Source organism: Marmota flaviventris, chromosome 3 (genome assembly GCF_047511675.1).
Source record: "Marmota flaviventris isolate mMarFla1 chromosome 3, mMarFla1.hap1, whole genome shotgun sequence".
In the NCBI taxonomy this organism is placed as follows: Eukaryota; Metazoa; Chordata; class Mammalia; order Rodentia; family Sciuridae; genus Marmota; species Marmota flaviventris.
Window position 1 is genome coordinate 150,013,837 of NC_092500.1, and position 14,385 is coordinate 150,028,221.

At 33.4% G+C, this 14,385-nt stretch overlaps 1 pseudogene; it reads left to right on the top strand.

Annotated features, from left to right (window-relative positions):
• Positions 1-4,278: 4,278 nt before the first annotated feature.
• On the top strand, positions 4,279-4,742 carry LOC114085837 (transcription factor BTF3 homolog 4 pseudogene; annotated as a pseudogene).
• The last annotated feature ends 9,643 nt before the right edge of the window (positions 4,743-14,385 follow it).

Consider the following 14,385-nt stretch of genomic DNA (forward strand, 5'->3'; position numbering starts at 1 on the left):
AAGATTCATAAAGAAGCCAGGCACAGTGCCCTATACCTGTAGTCCCAGCAGCTCAGAAGGCAAGACAGGAGGATCACAGGTTCAAAGCTAGCCTCAGTAACTTACAGGCCCTGAGAAACTTAGTGAGACCCTGTCTCAAAAAATAAAAAGTACTGGGGATGTGGCTCAGTGGTTAAGTGTCCCTGCATTCAATTCCTGGCACCAAAAAAAAAAAAAAAGATTCATAGAGAAGAGATTTAACACTGGTGGTGAGAAAGTTAGGTTGAATAAGGTAAATTACACGGGAAAGGTATAATGGATCTGTTCAGATTGGAATAATACAGATAAACAACAGTACAACAACTGAAAAGAGAATAGAGGAATTTTCATGGATGATTACCAAATGACTTGACAGTATTGAACATACAGTACATGAGGTATAAATAAGTACTGTTTAATTGATTCCTGCATTCCAACATGAAGATAGTTAATACCCTATAGGAACAGAGTACATGGGAGATAAATATGAATGGGTCATGAAACAAAGTAAGAAAATTCTAGTTATATCCCAAAGGAAGGAAAGTTAATATTCAAATAGTCACTTAATACAATATGAATACTGCTTATCATTTACAGAGATGTCCTTGAAGAAAAAAAACAAATTTAAAGAGCTAGACACATTTATATAATAAATATGATACTATAAATTCTTCAGATTTTCTTCAATGCCTTTTAAGAAAGAAAATAAGATAAACAAGTTGTACAAATTGTATACCCAATAGTACATATTTTGTCATTCCCCAACATCATCTCAATAATAATTATTGGGTAAATTTAACAGTGAGGAGTAAATAAGAATAAGATTAAAATTGGAAAAAGTTAAATCTAGGGAAGTACTTATGATTCTTCATAAACTGAGGCATTAACAAATTTAGATAAAACTGGGAGGAAAATGAATACACAAATTTAATAAATTATTTAACTGATAACATAATTGAAACATGAATATTTTGTCTTAAGAATAAATGTTTACCCCACAAAATAAGAGCCTATCATGAAAAAAGACAAAATAAACTGTATACATTCTTCTGCATTAATAAAATAGGATTTCTGCTTTGTCTTGTTGTGCTTTTTGCTTTTGCAGACTTAGTAAAACATGACAGGAGAAATTACAGTTTTCCTTGTATTAATTGTGGCTGGCAATTGGGATGCACTGGAACCATCGCTGTCAGTGAATAGTTAATATCACTGTTCTTATTAATTCACTCACTAGAAAGGACAGAAAAGCAAAATATCAAAGGAGCACTGGGAATGACTTCACTAATAGTGTGGACCCTTTGGGCAAAAGAGCCTCAGAAGTGTACTTTAGTCAAAAAGACCATTAGACTGTAACTTTATTGACTTACAACATAGAACATGGCAATGGGTACCAGGAGGGCTTCTTTGAACACAAAGCAACAAGAGTACATTCTCCAAGCAGAAGACAGGTGGTTTGTTATCCATTACCCAACTGCTTTATCTCCAAAGGGAAAAAAACTAATAAGCTCTATGGTTTTCTGTGTTCACATTAACATAAAGCATACATAGACATCAAGCTTACTACAGTTTCTAAAAAGCCATGGATAAGTATGGCTTTCATGTCTAAAATTTAACCAAGTATAAATAATGCAAAACAAATTTGAAGCAAGTAATCTTCAATAATCATATATATATATATATATATATATATATATATATAAACAAATCACAGTAATCATGTAACTCATATTTTATCTCATACTAATACAACTTTGCATGAATTTTTCCAAACATATATCAGTTTGAATACATGTTCTATATATCATGTGATTATAAGTATTTAACTATAGTAAAAGGCATATACAATACCGGTTCTAAAAAAAGGACCCAGACTCATGAGTTAATTTGTTTTGTTTTGGAAAATATTACTGAGAAAGAGAAATAATTGAAAACATTAGAAAATTCATAGGTTACATACTCCATAAAATATTGATAAATTTTCATTACACTTATTAAACTTATATTTTCATTGAACTTATTAAACTTCTCAAAGTGAATGTTCTTTTTTTTATTTATTTATTTTTATTGGTTGTTCAAAACATTATAAAGCTCTTGACATATCATATTTCATACATTAGATTCAAGTTGGTTATGAACTCCCAATTTTACCCCAAATACAGATTGCAGAATCACATCGGTTACACATCCACATTTTTACATAATGCCCTATTAGTAACTGTTGTATTCTGCTACCTTTCCTATCCTCTACCATCCCCCCTCCCTCCCCTCCCATCTTCTCTCTCTACCCCATCCACTGTAATTCATATCTCTCCTTGTTTATTTTCCCATTCCCCTCACAACCTCTTATATGTAATTTTGTATAACAATGAGGGTCTCCCTCCATTACCATGCAATTTCCCTTTTCTCTCCCTTTCCATCCCACCTCATGTATCTGTTTAATGTTAATCTTTTCTTCCTGCTCTTCCTCCCTGCTCTGTTCTTAGTTACTCTCCTTATATCAAAGAAGACATTTGGTATTTGTTTTTTAGGGATTGGCTAGCTTCACTAAGCATAATCTGCTCTAGTACCATCCATTTCCCTGCAAATTCTATGATTTTGTCATTTTTTAGTGCTGCGTAATGCTCCATGGTGTATAAATGCCACATTTTTTTTATCCATTCATCTATTGAAGGGCATCTGGGTTGGTTCCACAGTCTAGCAATTGTGAATTGTGCTGCTATGAACATCGATGTAGCAGTATCCCTGTAGTACGCTCTTTTAAGGTCTTCAGGGAAAAGTCCAAGAAGGGCAATAGCTGGGTCAAATGGTGGTTCCATTCCCAGCTTTCCCAGGAATCTCCATACTGCTTTCCAGATTGGCTGCACCAGTTTGCAGTCCCACCAGCAATGTACAAGAGTACCCTTTTCCCCACATCCTCGCCAGCATTTGTTGTTGTTTGACTTCATAATGACTGCCAATCTTACTGGAGTGAGATGGTATCTTAGGGTGGTTTTGATTTGCATTTCTCTGACTGCTAGAGATGGTGAGCATTTTTTCATGTACTTGTTGATTGATTGTATGTCCTCCTCTGAGAAGTGTCTGTTCAGGTCTTTGGCCCATTTGTTGATTGGGTTATTTGTTTTCTTATTGTTTAATTTTTTGAGTTCTTTGTATACTCTGGATATTAAGGCTCTATCTACAAAACCCTAAAAAGAGAAGTAGAAGAAGATCTTAGAAGATGGAAAAATATACCCTGTTCATGGATAGGCAGAACTAACATCATCAAAATGGCGATATTACCAAAAGTTCTCTATAGGTTTAATGCAATGCCAATCAAAATCCCAAGGGCATTTCTTGTAGAAATGGATAAAGCAATCATGAAATTCATATGGAAAAATAAAAGACCCAGAATAGCAAAAGCAATTCTAAGCAGGAAGTGCGAATCAGGTGGTATAGCGATACCAGACTTAAAACTATATTACAGAGCAATAGTAACAAAAACAGCATGGTACTGGTACCAAAACAGGAGGGTGGACCAATGGTACAGAATAGAGGACACAGAGACTAATCCACAAAGCTACAACTATCTTATATTTGATAAAGGAGCTAAAAGCATGCAATGGAGGGAGGATAGCATCTTCAACAAATGGTGCTGGGAAAACTGGAAATCCATATGCAACAAAATGAAACTGAATCCCCTCCTCTCGCCATGCACAAAAGTTAACTCAAAGTGGATCAAGGAGCTAGATATCAAATCAGAGACTCTGTGTCTGATAGAAGAAAAAGTTGGCTCCGATCTACATATTGTAGGGTCGGGCTCCAAATTCCTTAATAGGACACCCATAGCACAAAAGTTGATAACAAAAATCAACAAATGGGACTTACTTAAACTGAAAAGTTTTCTCTCAGCAAGAGAAACAATAAAAGAGGTAAATAGGGAGCCTACATCATGGGAACAAATTTTTACTCCTCACACTTCAAAGTGAATGTTCTAATAGTTGGGCTGCTAAAGAGATGGTGTGTAGTCATCAATATGCATAGCTGCTTGAACAAGTAATTGGTCTAGTTCTTCAAGAAAATTTAACATTTTGATTGTCCAAACATGGTAATATTACATCACAAAATTTCTAACAAGAACAGAGACATGTGTGTCATGTGGGCCTCACTTGCCTCTTTAGCTTTTGCCATCTTTCTCTGTCAGGGCTGAGGCAGCCACCTTGCTCTTCCAGTGAGCTGGTGTTGGAGGACCCTCCCTGCTTCAGATTTACTGACAGCATCAATCAAGAAAAGAGAGCCAAACTTCAGGTTCAGGTTTGAATATGGGGCAAGGGCATAGCTCACAGAAAGAAGAAGGTGGTACATAGAACAGCTACATCTGATTACAAAAAGCTTTAGCGTTCTCTTAAAAAAAAATGGCTGTGAATAATATAGCCGGTATTGAAGAGGTGAACATGATCAAAGATGATGAGACACTTATTCATTTCAAAGTCCAAGCTTCCCTGTCTGCTAATACCTTTGCAAGTACTGGTCATGCAGAAGCCGAACCAATCACACAAATGTTTTTGTAATATTAAGTCAGTTTGGTGCTGACAGCTTAACAAACCTTAGAAAGATAGCTTAATGGTTCCCACAGCAAGTGTTGGACAGTAAAGCACCAAAACCAGATGACATTGATGAAGAGGATGACAATGCCCCAGGTCTCATAAAAAATGAGAATTTTCTTTGATGAAGCATCAAAGAATTAAGCTAAATTATTTTATTTATTTATTTATTTATTTATTTATTTATTTATTTTAGTATTTTGAATCTGGCATGGACTAGATTAAAGGAATCAGCTATGTGGTTCCAAAGTAGTACAGACACAGAGAACATAACCTGTTACTAGCTCAGTAATATAGATATTTAGTATGCTAATAACACTGTTTGTTCAACATTTTTCAGTCATTTTATTTTTCATTTTGCACTCCTTCCCAGGATCTATTCTTTTGGTCATATATAAACTATTGATGCAGTTTTTAAAAAAAGAACAGAGACATAAAGCATAAAGTAGAAAGGACTGCTACAACTGTATTGGGGACTACTATTCCCACAATAAATTTATTCTGCTATGGTTAATATGCTAATATGTTGCAAATATTATTCATTTAAAAAAACAAAATAGAAAATTGTACTTTAATATTTTCCAAATAATTCATTTCACTTTGTAAGAAAAGGTATACCTGCAAAATAATTTTTAAATAAAGTTTACACACTGAGACAGATTACCTCAAAAGAGATCATCAACTGTAGAGCCTTTCTTAATATTTCCATTTAATTATTAGTTAAATTGCATGTATTTGTAATTGTGAAAATCAACATTTAAATTTATTTTTAATGATTGTACTGTTAGAGAAATCATTATTTTTACTGTATAACAGAAAGCTGTGGGCTCAAAACTAACACTTAGGACTTAGGTTTGATATCTTTCTTCCTTTTTGGAGAGTACAGAGAGTTAGACAATTTAAAAAATATATCATCTACTTTGTCTATATTTCATTACTAACAATTACACACCAAACACAGAACCTCAGTTAAATACTCAGTAATAAAATGAAAAATCACTAGATTTTACTAAATTTTCCCATTTCATGTCACATGGGGAAAATAATAACTATTTAGTACTCAATTTTGTTTATTCAGACATTTAGTGTCACATGAATAAGGTTATATATGAATTTGTTAGGATTTCTGGACATTTGTTTAAAAGTAGCTAAATTCCCTTATAAATGAAGCCTCTAAGAATATATTTTGTTAATATTTAAGCTTTCTTGAAATTAAAATGTACTTTATATTCCAACTTTTGCTGCAGAAATCTATTTTTGATTTACATCTTAATTTTTAAATATCAGCAATTGGTATATTATTAAACAAGTAGTTGAGCTTTTGTGAAATACATAACGTGCTTGTGTTTTATGCAATGGTTCAAAATATGCACATATTTTACATACAAGCCTGATTTGCTTTGAAGATTTGGCTCTAAAATACTGAGATGACACTACTATAAGATGTTCAGTATATTTCTGAAAATACAGCAATGAGATCACTAAACTTTTCCAAAAAGAAAAAAATAATACATACATTACAGATTTAGAAACAACTACATTTAAATTTTCCCCACACAGAAATCTATAGGCAATGGGTTTTGCCAATTCCTATCTGACCATAACAACCTAAAACAACAACAAAAATAACCTACTTGTTATTAAGAAATAGGTTCCACTCTTTTCAAATTGTATCAATGAAATTCAAGTTGAAGAGAAAACAGATCTACAAACTCACATATATACACATTCATATACACATTCAAAAACGTGCATTTTGTTGTAGTAAATGGACTTTTTAATGATCCATTCAGTAAGAAAAAAATCATTTCCTAGCAGGAATTCCACTGATTTCAAAAGTGTCTGAATGTACAATAGTAGAATTACTTGGGCTCAGGTACTGCCTTTTTTATTGTTTTTAGCATCTGCCATTCTTCCATGAAAGCATGTTCACTAATTCTGTCACCTAATTAACATCTTGGCAAATTATGACAAACCACATAGCATGAGTAAGGAATCAAAGATAACATATTTTGTCCACAGAAATGACCTTATCTGTTTGCCTTCTTCTCAAGGCAGAGCCATCTCAGCCACTTATCAACTCTTCTCTGAATATTAGACTAAAGTCCAGTTGCATTGCCCTGGATAATTCTGAAGAAAATCTGCATTTTATGGAAAAATAACTCACAGGAATATTTGGATATGCTAATAGAAATGGCTCTCCAAATTTGGGAATTTTCAAAGCTTAATTTTATACCTATCATGAAAGTACTCCTAAATATTCATTTTAATTCTTTGTACTTTGCTGCAGTTATATTTAAACTAGGAAGATGCATTGCAGAAGAGCAGATTCACCTGCTGCAGTAAACGTGACCAGGATTGTGTTTCAGTTAAATTTAAGCTATTACCATGACAACTGTCTTTCTCACACAAAATAATGAATAACCTTACCAAATAAATTTATGAAACATTACTGTGATTTGGGTTGAGAAGTTTAGTTCCAATGCATTTTATAATTTATAACAAATCCTAAAAATGTGGCAAAATTTGTTAAAGCCTATAAATAACATCTCTACTTTTGAAAGCTTAAATTTAGTTATTCAAATTGATTAAAAAGCTCAAATTTATTATTGAAAAATATATCTCAAATGTGAAATAACTAACTTAATGTATTATATTTATAATTATGTAAAGCAACTTTGAATGACAGTAGTTGATATGTATATATTTTATATATATAGACTCCAGACTGCTTAGACAGAAATTTCCAGCAATTTAGAACAAAATATAATCAGGAGTTTTTAAAAAATATTTTTTAGTTGTTGATAGACCTTTATTTTATTTATTTGTACATGGTGCCAAGATTTGAACCCAGTGCCTCACGCCAGGCAAGTGTTCTACCAGTGAGCCACAACACCAGCCCCTAAAATCAGGAGTTTAATGCAAACTCTGACTCGAGACAACACTTCACTCTGCATGTGTACACTGCTATGCATCATTATAAACATTGTTCAGTCTACAAACTTTAATTGAATCATTTGTGTGCCAGTCATTGTGCTAAAAAGTACTAAAATACTAAGAACGTGGTGATGGAACATATTCTAGACCTAAAAGAACTACAAAGCAACAGTCCAATGGTGAATTTAGTCAAGGAAATCAACTGCATTTTAATATCATTATAAAGTAATGTGGCAGATGTAATGGGAGTATAGAGAAAGAGCATATGACCTGACCTGAAAGGGGTCAGAGAGGGCTTCTCACAGAGGCATGCACTTCAACTCTCCTGATGGCTCAAATGAAGTAAAGGTGTCTGAACAGATGAAGTGGGTTTTGTTGTTGTTTGATGGTGCTGTGTGAACATGCTATAACAAGATTGATAATACAAGTTCAATTTGGCTAGAGCAGAATTTGGTGCTTTCAATGATCAAAAAATAACTGTTGGTTATTTTAATACTTTAGTAGTTTCTATATGTCCTGTGGTCTTCATTTTTACATTGAGAAATCCCTTAATATTAAATATATAAAAATATTTTTAAATCACCATCAAGTCCATCAATTGATTTTATTATTTCTGTGTATTTGTTTCCATTGTTATTTCAACATAGCTACATAAGTTTTTTATTCAATTTATTAAATTGGAATCATTAAGTGTATGTAGTTCTATGCCTGTTTTTTAATTTAATGTTACATTTTCTCATATCATTAAATATCTTCAATTCCTTTTTTAAATTATATTTTTCATGATTACAAAATCCACCATCATCAAAACATACCAAAGTATGTTTACCCTTGGTTTTTAGCACTTAGGGACTTATAAAATTTTTCAACAACTAGAAAAAATATTAATATACACATATGACATATTCTCTGATTATATCCTTAATATAGATTTCAAGAAATGAGACTATGGGTTAAGGGATATAACCATTTTTGAAGATCTTGATGTGCATTTTCAAAGTGCTTTCCAGAATAAATACATTCAAATCAACAGCATGTAAGAAACTTCATCTCCTAAGCATCCCTTAGCATAGAATGTTTTTACATTATTAACTAGATAGTTATTTTATTTTGGTGTAAGCTTGCATTTTGAATATGCAAAATAAATATAAAGAGTTTCAGTAACATTATACATAGTAATAGTTCTTATTAAGCCACATGACAGCATGTATTCATGATTAATGTTAAAAAATTTTTCTAAATCCTGATATTTAAAAGTGCTTTTCAAAATAAGAAGGCTATAAAATTATAGGTTTTCTTGGTAGTTGAAATGTTTGAACCCTGTTTATCAAGTGACTGCCCATGGGCTCTATTAATAAGGGAATAGATAGCTCAAGTAAAAATAACTATTGGAATATCAAATTCACCTTTACTCCTTGACTTTTTTTTTTTTTTTTTTTTTTTTTTTGGTACTGGGAATTGAACTCAGGGGCACTCAACCACTGAGCTACATCCCCAGAACCTATTTTGAATTTTATTTAGAGACAGGGTATCAATGAGTTGCTTAGCACCTCGCCATTGCTGAGGCTGGCTTTGACTCATGATTCTCCTGTCTTAGCCTCCCGAGCTGCTGGGAATACATCCACCGAGCCTGGTCCTACTCCTTAACTTTCTAATGCACATTTTTTCATTGTTACAAATTATCACTATATAACACTGAACATCCTTTAGAATTCAAAATATTTATGTACATTTTGTGCTTCAACATAATTTAAAATGGGACAAGTTTTTTTTAAATTAGGTTTCTTTAAAAGACCAAAAGAAGTTGATAAAATTCTAAATCTCAAGGCTAATCCCCTTGACCAACCAGTAACCAATAATATTTCCAACTAAGTATAAACTTCCTGTAGACTTAGGTATTCTATCAACAAAATTTGATGTCAAAATTCAATGAAAGCCAGCATTTGCTGTAACTGGGAAAACCATGAAATATGTGCCTCTGGTGGCAATAGATGAGAACAATTTCTATTTGCTTTGAAGAGATCTTGAGCAGGCTGCATGACTCTGAAGTTCTGGATTAATACAGAAACAGGATATTTTGTAAGATATATATGTATGTAATTTTATTGTGTGTATAATTGAAAATTTCATAAAGCACATATACAATAATTTTTACCTCCTATTCCCAATGAGTGCCGCCGTCTGGCTGGGCAAAATAACCGGGAGGTGACAAGCAACTTGAAGGTTGAAGCGGGAACTGCTTTATTGTAGGGTAAACTCAGCGGGAACGGAGTGGAAACTCAAGGTAGTGGGCACCCAAGGTAGCAGGAGCCACTTTATTGCGGGACAACAGAGGTAATATATACCTAACTGATTACACACAGCTTGACTCAATTAGCATCATCTAGATACAGCAGTCAGCCAATAAGGAATCCCCACCATCTTCATGGCTCGCTGGCGTTGCTTCACAAACCACTCCTCTTGGCAAACTGCCAGGCGCCATCTTGACTTGATTTGTGGACCCAACAAATGAGAATCAAATTTAGCATCTACTGTAAACAAACCACAAAGATTCCATGGCTTAAAACAACATAAGTGTATTTCTTGTCCACCTTACATCCAACACAAGTCCTGTTTTGTCTTGCCACTTTGCCATTAGAAATACATGCCTCCAAAGTCTCAGAAGAAGGGAGTGATGGGGAGAAACACCAGCTCACATCTGTGTCAGTTCCAAGTGACCTGTCATTTCTGTTCATGGTTCAAAAGCAGAATAGAATGGCTGGCTAGGCAGTGGGGAGCCTCAATGAGGACTGTTAGCAAGCATGACTTGTTTCTGCCCTGCATCCTAAACCAAAGAATATTCAATTTAAAAAAAAAAATTCTGTGATACAGGAAGACTTAATGCCAGTCCAATCTCTACCGTAAAATGTTTACTGAATGAGTTCTTAAACTTATATTAGACTCTGTTGGGAGACAAGAAATTTAAGCTTTAATTGCTATCCCTAAAACTCCTTAAAGTTATAAAACAGACAATCAATGCAAAATGTATCAGGAATTTAAGGACTATTTTTGCGGCACAGAAATTGAAACATTTAACATTAAAGGAGATCCATGAATAATTAGAGTGGGCTTCATAAGTAAGGTGGAGTGTAAATTTGTCCCTGTAGGACAGAATGGTGGGGTTTGTGTAAGAGTAGGGAAAAACGAAGGACATTCAAGAATGGGCTCCTGGGAAAGTACCGATGAGAATGATTGTAACAGCTTAGAAGAACTTTGAGGAAGTGGCCCCACTGGAGTTGAGAGTACACTGTGAGAAATAAGATTAAATAAATGGAACAGAGAATCTTACCTACCACACAGAGAAACTCAAAACTGATAGAGAAGAAAAGTGGGAAATATTTTAAGTCCCTGAGCAAAATGCTGAGCTATATTTGTTAGCAGTCACACTGCACCTATTTTCACAAGCATGTGAAGTAGTGTACACAGTAAAATATGACACAGAATTAGGTATCAAGAAATAAAACAAAGCACAGTCTGCTTGATGAATTTAATGAACTTAATGAATTTAATGAAACAGACGGAAGTGAGCTCCACACTACTTGAAACAACAGCTGGTCAGTGATTACTTGGCCATGCTATGAGTTTCACTCTTAATTTTCTTACTTAAAATGAAAAGGAAAATAGATTAGGTTAAACAAGCTTACTGCCTGGGCCAAAAGAAAATAACCTTCACCCATATGGGTCCTGATAGGAGCAGTGTTTGAGGAATATTCAACTGGTTTGGTGTGGGTGAGAAGGAGGAACAGCAAGACAAGGTAGAGGGAGTGAGCAAAGCCACCATGAGGACCTTTGCATCATTCCTGGCAGCAAACATCCAAGCCACCAAAGTAATACTGTGGCAGTGATCCAACTGTGGCAGAAACTGCTCTTTGTCAATCTGTCTTTGGAGTCCCTAATGTTCTCTCAGAAGTGCTACTAAAAGAAATTGAGGATGATTTAGAGTCTTCATAAAGATATGTATGTATAATATTTATACAAATAAATATAAAGATATAAATATGAAACTGAAACTCAGACCCCTTTACTGAGCACACTGACATCCTAACAAATATGAAGTCAACTTTCTTTCAATTCACCATTTTTGTGTCTGCCAAAGGGCATGGCATTGATATTCCATGGTTTAATACATGCTAACACTGATTATTTGGACATGATAAGAAGATAGCTTACATGAATAATTTAACTTACCATGACTAACGTTATTGCTTGGGGAACACCCAAACTTCATTCAGAAAACCACACACTCCTAAAGCTGTAAGAAACCTTTAGTAATCATTCATGGAGTCTTCTGTTCACATAATGCCACTTCTAAATCATTGTAATAATTACCGTTTTAAAGTCTTTTGGAACAGAAGACAGTATACTCTCTAAAAGATAGGTGGCCTTAGACACTATAAATATACTTATTAATAGATTGCTATTTTTTTAGAGAACTATAAATAAAGCACAAGTTCAATATTACAGAATAAGCAAACTAACCAAAAAAAAGTTTTCAAATACAGTAACAACTATCTTTCATAAAATTTCAGAGCAAATGGTAAAAATAAAGGCAAGGTAGTAAATTTTCTAATACTTTGAAGTTTACTATGTTCTTTCTTCAAATGCCTGAAATGTTATTATATGTGTTTTTTCTGTGACCCCCGAAGAACAATGTTTTATGAAAGCATGCTACTAGAAAACAAACATGATTTTATTGAGAGTAATAAATGACTTGATCTCATTTAATACTATCTCCTATGTTATAAGGAGAAAATCAAGTTTCAAATCTATGCAACTAGAAAGATATGAACAACTAATTATAATAAAATATCACCACACCAAATCAGTGTCCTCTGAATTATTTCCACTACTTTTCATTAATTCTGAGCATTAATTAGATCAACCTTATATTCACAATTATTTATTGATACTTTCAACATAGATGGATCCATGAATCTTCTTTGGGTTGACACACAACAGTTCTCTGAAATACAGGATCTAGACTGCAAATCTCAGAGTTTATTAAACATATTAATAGAATGTTTGGAACTATTGTGAAAGAAAAGGTCCTAATCAACCCATTTTAACAACTATTGGCCATGCTAAATCAAGACAGAAGCATTTTACAACTTTGACAAGTTTACAAAATAATACTCTACAATGAAATAAAGGAGCAAATCCAATGAAATATGAACATTATGACTGAAAGCCATATTCTTATAAAATATCACATTCTTTTGAGAATTTTTCAAACAATGGACTAACTCTGAGATTCTGTCAGATTAAACTAAAAATAGCAGGATTTCTTTTTTCACTTTTTCCCCGTCCTCTCTCCACTTCTCTCTCTCTCTCTCTCTCTATTTTTTTTTTTTGGTTTATTTTTTTGTTTGCTTAATGTGTTTATCCATTTTGCTTATTTCTTTAAGATAAATTTCTTTTTTAAATGAAGACAAATAGTGAAAAACACACTAAAGAAGATCACTTAGATAAATGTATGTATGGATTGTTTTTAAACTTTTAACAGAAGTGGTATAGTATATTCGGGAATATGTGGTTTGACTTTTTTTCTTTCTTGGTTTGAATTGTTTTTATTTTTTTTTAATTTTTATTATTAGTTGTTCAAAACATTACATAGTTCTTGACATATCATATTTCATACATTTGATTCAAGTGGGTTATGAACTCCCATTTTTACCCGGGATACAGATTGCAGAATCACATCGGTTACACATCCACTTTTTTACATATTGCCATACTAGTGTCTGTTGTGTTCTGTTACCTTTTCTATCCTCTACTATCCCCCCTCCCCTCCCCTCCCCTCCCCTCTTCTCTCTCTACCCCCTCTACTGTCATTCATTTCTCCCCCTTGTTTTTTTTCCCTTTCCCCCCACTTCCTCTTATATATAATTTTGTAATACAATGAGGGTCTCCTTCCATTTCCATGCAATTTCCCTTCTCTCTCCCTTTCCCTCCCACCTCTCGTCCCTGTTTAATGTTAATCTTCTTCTCATGCTCTTCCTCCCTGCTCTGTTCTTAGTTGTTCTCCTTATATCAAAGAAGCCATTTGGCATTTGTTTTTTAGGGATTGGCTAGCTTCACTTAGCATAATCTGCTCTAATGCCATCCATTTCCCTGCAAATTCCATGATTTTGTCATTTTTTAGTGCAGAGTAATACTCCATGTGAACATGGTCAAAATAACCTGAATGGTTCAAAGTGAGGCATTAGAAGAAGATCAGGATACAGAGTGGAGAGATGGGTAAGGGTCACTGGCTTTCTGAAATGTTCTGCATATGCACAAGCACATACAAAAAAACCTCCCTTTTTTCATAAACATATATTGACATTCAAAAAAATTGAAGCATTATTGATAACTGGAAAGTATTTAGACATTTTGAACCATTAACTGATCCTTGATAACTTATGACAATTTCTTTGTAAGCATAACATATATAATTTTCTACACTTATATTTCTATTTTCATTATTTAAGATTTGTGAACATAAAAGTCTACTAAAATGTTCAAATAAGCAAACAGTTTATTCAAAAAGAAAACACAACAGGTTGGAGTTGTGGCCCAGCGGTAGAGCACTTGCCTAGAACGTGTGAGGCGCTGGGTTTGATCCTCAGAACAACATAAAAATAAATAAATAAAATAAAGGAATTGTGTCCAACTACAACTATATATATATATATATATATATATATATATATATATATATATATATATATTTATTTATTTATTTAAAAAAAACAGACCAAAAGAAAAATTTCAAGACCAATGTCAAGATTTTCAGCTCCTAATTTATAAGCTGTTAAAGTTACAAATGCTC